Source organism: Apostichopus japonicus, chromosome 20 (genome assembly GCF_037975245.1).
Source record: "Apostichopus japonicus isolate 1M-3 chromosome 20, ASM3797524v1, whole genome shotgun sequence".
NCBI lineage: Eukaryota > Metazoa > Echinodermata > Holothuroidea > Aspidochirotida > Stichopodidae > Apostichopus > Apostichopus japonicus.
In genome coordinates, this window is record NC_092580.1 from 8,063,570 (window position 1) to 8,070,034 (window position 6,465).

A 6,465-nucleotide genomic window follows, 5' to 3' on the forward strand; every position below is an offset into this window, starting at 1 on the left:
GTGTGTTAGCACATTGCACATTACTCCTGATTGTTCTGTCATTGTGCATAGGGTTTCAGAATACAAATTTAGTGTAGTATGTTAATTATCTAATGATGTTTATTTTCTTCAAGATGAGCTTCATTCTAGGAAACTATTCCTATACTTACATGTTACTATGCCTTTGTATGCTAGCTGGGTCATCTACTTGGTTATTTTCAGTGGAACAGGTGTCACTTAACTGTTTCTTCTCCTATCTATCATGTGTTTTCTCTCATTCCTAAATTTGTCCATCAACTTCATACTCCAGTACTCCTGTTTCAAAAGGAATTATAAATAATATTGTAGTCTCTATGTTCACATACTGGGTAATCACTAATCACAATAAATCCCATTCCAACCCCACAGCTTCACGCACACACACATCTAATCAAATACAAACACATGCTGTTCAAAAGCCTTTACCTATTCACAGTTGGTTTGGTCTATCAAACATACTCTGAAACTCTCTACAAAGACAACGATGCACAGAGCTGACCCTGGCAGCCTAGGATAAGGAATTATATTTTACCCAGCCCAGACACAATAGCATATAAACATTACTTACTACAGGATGAGCTCCAGGTGTGACTGCCTTTCCTAGGAATGAGTACTTCTTCAACAAACACACACTGCCTCTGAGTAGTCAAAAACTTCCTCACTCCATAAATTGACCTTTGCAATTTATTGATGGGCAAAAATTCAATTAACCAGTATTATACAACACCTAATTGTATTCTGGTCATTTGATTGGTCAATTGCTCGTTGATTGCATGCAAAATCCGCTCTATTCCACTCTATGAAATAGAACCATGGGTTATACTTTTTTGGTAGCACTTTTTTCAATGGTAAGAGAGCAGAGAAACCTGTCTGTTCAAAACAATCTGTTGCATGAGTGCATTTTACCCATCTTAATATAATATGTTGTATAAAACAAATAATGAATGGTTTCCATTCGTGCAATAGTGCAAATATTTCATTCGTTGAAAGATGTAATTTGTTCCATCTTTCAACTCATGAAATATTTGCACTATTGCACGAATGGAAACCATTCATTATTTGTATAATATTCCACTCGTGTTAGTCAAAATCTTACTTTCATTCGACTACAAACGTCTCAGTCAGATGATACCATGCCAGTGAACAGTTCTCAAGAAAGTAACCACTGGCTATGGGAACCTAAATTTAAATCATGGATCAATAGATAATATACTCTATTGTAGCAGACAAAAAACTTGTCTGTATCCTGAATATTATTATTTTCGAATACTCCTCATTATTTCAGATTTCAGAGCAACTAATTCATTTTGAGCTGTTTGACGATCAAAAAATGTGAGTTTACAGTATTAAACTATTTACCCATGTTAGACTCACCGTAAATCCTGCCATGTAGTCAATCAGGGTCTGTATAATATGTATTCTTTCTCTGTCATTAGGCGTTATTTCTGCATTTAGCCTTCCCTCAAGCACTAGTGGCAGCCTTGGAATTTATTTGTCCATTGTTGCCTATTTCGATAGAGAACAAACAAAACACAATGTTAATTCCTCAAAGTTTCAACTTATCAAATAAAGATTATATGATTCAACTAATGAAATTCTATGCTGACCAAAGTATGTTACATAAAAGTAATAAAGTTTTATTATGGTAAGAAGACTTAAAACAGATATTTGACTTATGCAAATGTTTCTGATTCTCATGCAGTCAATTCAAATTGTATCACATAGACTCACAACATTGCTCAACAATTCACTAAAATATTAGTGGTCTATGGTAGCATAAAACCATTACATGCCCGATGTTCTCCTGTTACTTTTTGGCACTTTTCCTGAAGGAGAACACTTGCAGCAGATTTATATAGCCACTAAGTAATAGTTGAAATTAACTCCTCTTTACTCTTTTTATGATAGTTTGAGGAGTTGTGAAAACCAGTAAATACATGACTTACACTGTTTTCTTTTATCTCTGTCTATGTGTTACTCTTCATATGGTGCCTCACACATGTTGTACAGTCTATATGAATACTACAGTACTGGGCTTTAAACAAGCAAGTGGCCCAATGGTTGACATATTCCCATGGGGTGATAAGAAGTCATTCCATCAGCATGGCTGACATCTACTGCATGTAAGTTGTTCTTGGGTCCACAAAATGTGTTTAAAGCACAGCTGTGCCTCAGTTTGGTGCTACTTAACCCCTCTAGTCGGACAAATGTTCCTGTCTGACAGGGAACTTGACACAAGTTGGCTCCTTCCCTCTGAAGGTTTGATCACTCCCAGCATCCAGTTATCATTAGCACTTAGCCGTGCCCCTGAAATGAAAGAGAAAAATGTACTTGTCACTTTGGCACTGCTTTTCATAGGCATTTTGTCACTTTTCAGGGCAAAACATACTCAGGAAAGCTTTGTACTGTGACCAGATCTTCAATGAGGGCGCTGTTCAAACAACGTTTCAAAACTGTTTAGTCGATGATATTGAATAGTTTCTCAGTGTTAGTCTTCTTGTATCATTCTATGCACAGCTATTCAACTGCTTACAAACAAAACTAGTGAATACGTCACTGAAGAAAACTTGCTATATTTTAAGGATAAAAACTTATTATTATTGACAGGAATGGGTAGAAGGAAAGGCATGTTTGGTAGGTTTGCAACAACCTTTAAGCCAGTTAACAGGTTCGGCTGTACTGCTTGTACAGCTCATACAGCTGATGCCAATTGCACTGGTGATGTGCCTAGCCCTTCTGATACAGATGTGGCACCTATTTCCACTTGCAAACCTGCTATAAAAGGCTCAGGAAAAGGTAGAATATGAGAGAGTAGTTGACTCACCAGACATGAGATGTTTTCAACTCAGTCACAATAAACCATGTTACTCAGGCCTAATAAGCACCATGCTGGCAAGCTTGATCAAATGGCTCATAATGGCATTGCATAATCTACAGGAAGCAGGGTAATTAATTTGAGAGTCTTAGTAAAGGCCTATCACAGTGCTATGATGGCTCCCATAGAGAGAACCAATGGATGTGGGGGCCTCCTCCTAACTCTTTCTGGTTTGGAAGAATTTGTGGGACTTGGTTCAAAGGTTGTGTTTGGATGCACTCTCTGTAGCTACCAAAGTGAGCTCTTGTCCCTCTATAAAGTTTTAAACCAAAGTAGCAAACCTGGCAGGAATCCATCCGAACTAAACATTGCATTGCAGTTAGGCTTGCATCAGCCCGCAATCAGTTCAAGTGCAGCTCATAGATTGCTCAGCAGTATCTCTCTTCCCAGTCCTGATGTCAGTACACTACAAAAGTCAACCAACCAGTTTAGACCTGTAATGAAAGAAATTAATGAAAATAATATGGCTAAAAAGAGGGGTATAATTCACAAGACACTGCAACTGCGTGGCCTCTACCAAAGGCTCTAAAAGTTTTGCAGAATATGATCATCTATTTAAGAACCCTCTGTGTAATGCAAGAAGTAAGGCTCCATGTGCTCCTGCAAGCCAATGCAGAGATGTAGTTTTTTGGGAATGTCACCATGGATACATTTGTTGATTGGTTACCATCACAGTAACAAGTTGTGCATAATGGGTGAAATGAAAAGAAGAAGGGGTCACATGGTAAAATGTCCAGGCCATGAGGGCTGTTTGGCAAAGATACCAATATCAGAGATGAGCAATATACTGCAGTTACTATTCTGAAACAGAGAACCTGTTAGACTAGGTCCACCTAAACAGGTCACTCTGTAGAGCACTGACTAAAGCAGTATTCTCCTCTGATATGTCACCTGCACAAAACTGTGACTAAGAAGCACTTGATACAAAAGCACTTTGCAGAGGAGTTGACCTACCTTGTACAGGCAGAGGTGACTGCTTGCATGTGAGCCCTCAAATATGACCACTGCAAAGTTGTGAAAGCTTTATCAACATGTTTAGACTGCCTTGCAAAGTGCTACAGTGGTAATCATTCACATTGCCCAAAGCATTCATTTCTATGCAAGAGGGGCAGGAAGCACACATTTCCATTTATGCCAAATGCTGCAAAGGGTTCTCTGCTAATATCCCACACTGACAGCAGGAAGCTAAACAAAATACTTGAGATACGCACCTGCAGCAATCATTATGGTCCACTCGTTTTGAGACTTCCACTCAAATAGCAGAGGCAGTCAATAAGGCTCTCAAGGTGACCAATCCAAAACATAGTACCACATTTTCATGCAACAGTCAGTACAGGGACCACAGTGCCACACACATCACCAATAATGGTCCTGGAGAGTCCATAGCCAGGAAGATGGAAGCTGCAGTATATAAGGTGAGCTCAAATAGTCCATGTTTCCAGACTCTGAAACAGATGCAAAGAAAACAGCAATGTGATGAATAACATAAGAGAGGCAGAGCATATATACAGACGCAGGAGAGCACATCTCAGAGAGAGAAAGTACAGGCTGCATGGTAGAACTAAAACTAGTAACTATCAAAGAGATCAACTGATTCATGACCACAGTTACTCTAGGATGAAAAACTACACTGATGATGAAGATGACAATATTTATCAGTGATGTCAGTAATTTGTAAACTGAGTCCTATCCACACTCACTGTGATGAGCTTAAACAGTATCAGTCACTCAGGAAAGTAAGCAATTGGGCTGATGATCATGACCTTGGCAAGTGCCATCAAACTTGCAAGGCCTTCTGCTGTTGTTTACACTGCAAGATTCTGCTGAGAGATGTGACACCTCTTCTTTGCTCACATCTCAAGTGCAAATACAAAATATGAGCCATCATTGAATAATGTTGCAGGGTCTGGCATAATTATTATTGAGTGAAACTGCTGGCTGTTTTAGATGCTGTACAGTCTGATGAAAAAGAAAATAAATGAGATTACAGCACATTGAAATACCGTTGTGCAGCTAGTAATGGTGTTGTTGGAACAGCAAAGTTGACTTTATCAATATCTATAAACATCTACAGCTCAAAATACTCTTCATGATACTTACACTTGATCACCACATAGCTCTTAACATCAACTTTGTATAATGGCAAAGTACAGCTGTGAGCAATAAAACTCTGGCTTTCTAATTATAATTGCTGTCTTGTTTGACTCTACAAACAGCATATACATGGCATTTCCTATCAAAACAATCTGTGTCCAATGCAGTGTTTGTGTTATGAGGCTGAGCATGATCGAGTCTTGCCAGTAATGCATGTATTTCAGTTCCTCCTGCAAGCAGGAACTTGCAAAAAGCCTCATTGGCTTATCAAAGCCGCAAGCGCTGACCGATGATGTTGGATAATGGAAGATCACTGACGGAGTAAATAAAAATATACAATATCATAACCTTACACGAACGGCTGGTAAACATACTTATATTCTTAAATGCAATTTTTCCAGATTAGTCCTAGTATAATATACCCAACATGCGTTTATCTGGTAGTGGTAGGGCTAGAGCAATTATTTACTCTGTCACTGTGAATTTCAATCATGCAGCAACATTGCTGGCACGACTCTTGCTCAGCCAGCAAAGACAAAAGTTGAGCTCATTAGGGAAACAGTCCCCTTACACCGAAGGTGCAAAATTTTCCACTTGAATTGTTGCAAAGTGGCTGCTTATCTGGCTATACCACACATGGTTGAGCAGGTTTTGTAAGATGAGCAAGACAAGAATGACCACAAGATCGCTTATGCGAACTAATTTAATTAAACCAGTTTCACAGGACATAAGGGATTATATGCACTTCAATGAGCAATCAAGACAGTATAGAGTGTATAGCTGAAATGATATTGACTTCTTAACGTGTACTGTGTTGAGTGGAAGACTTGCATTTAAAACTCATCTCTGTACATGTCAAGACCTCAACTATCTTGTAACTATGTTTCTATGTAATATATAAATAATAACACAGATTTAGGATGACAGAAAAGCGAAGCGGGGGGAGGGGGGCGGAATGATACTTCCGCCCCTCCATATCTTTCACAGGGGGGTGCTGGGGGGGGGGCTGGCACCCCCAGCCCCCCGGTTCCTACGCCCTTGTGAAACAACACCGACTCTGTTAAAATACAATCTTTCTCAGTCCGTTTTCTTGTATCTGCTTATATAAAGGCAGTTAAACAAAAGGTTGATGTGTCAGCTTTATGCCTGGCAAATACATAGCTGAAGGGCAAAATTATATTCTTTATGTTATTGCGAGTCCATGATGCATGTGAACTGGATGGAAAACTATTTGAGATAAACTGAAAGTCTTCTACTGTGTTTCAATTTCATGTCGTAGGCACACTAATCCTTTCACCAAAGAGTGATTACAATGATAACTTTTGCATTATGAATCTTATTTGCTGTTTTTTACAATATTTTTTTTATATTGCTTCCTGGGCTTTGTTCAGCTATTACATTATATCAGCTCTTGGGTATCGAAAGTTTCAACGCGCATGTTGAAATAACTAGCATAGTGTTGGTTTCCAAAACTTTCC

The 6,465-nt window shown here is 38.8% G+C and overlaps 1 long non-coding RNA gene across 1 annotated transcript; it reads right to left on the bottom strand.

Annotated features, from left to right (window-relative positions):
* LOC139961075 (uncharacterized) lies at nucleotides 1-2,432 on the bottom strand. The gene is made up of 3 exons (XR_011790721.1): nucleotides 1,965-2,432; nucleotides 1,393-1,524; nucleotides 1-294 (listed from the first exon to the last, which is right to left on the bottom strand). It is a non-coding gene; the product is annotated as an uncharacterized lncRNA (long non-coding RNA).
* Nucleotides 2,433-6,465: the final 4,033 nt, after the last annotated feature.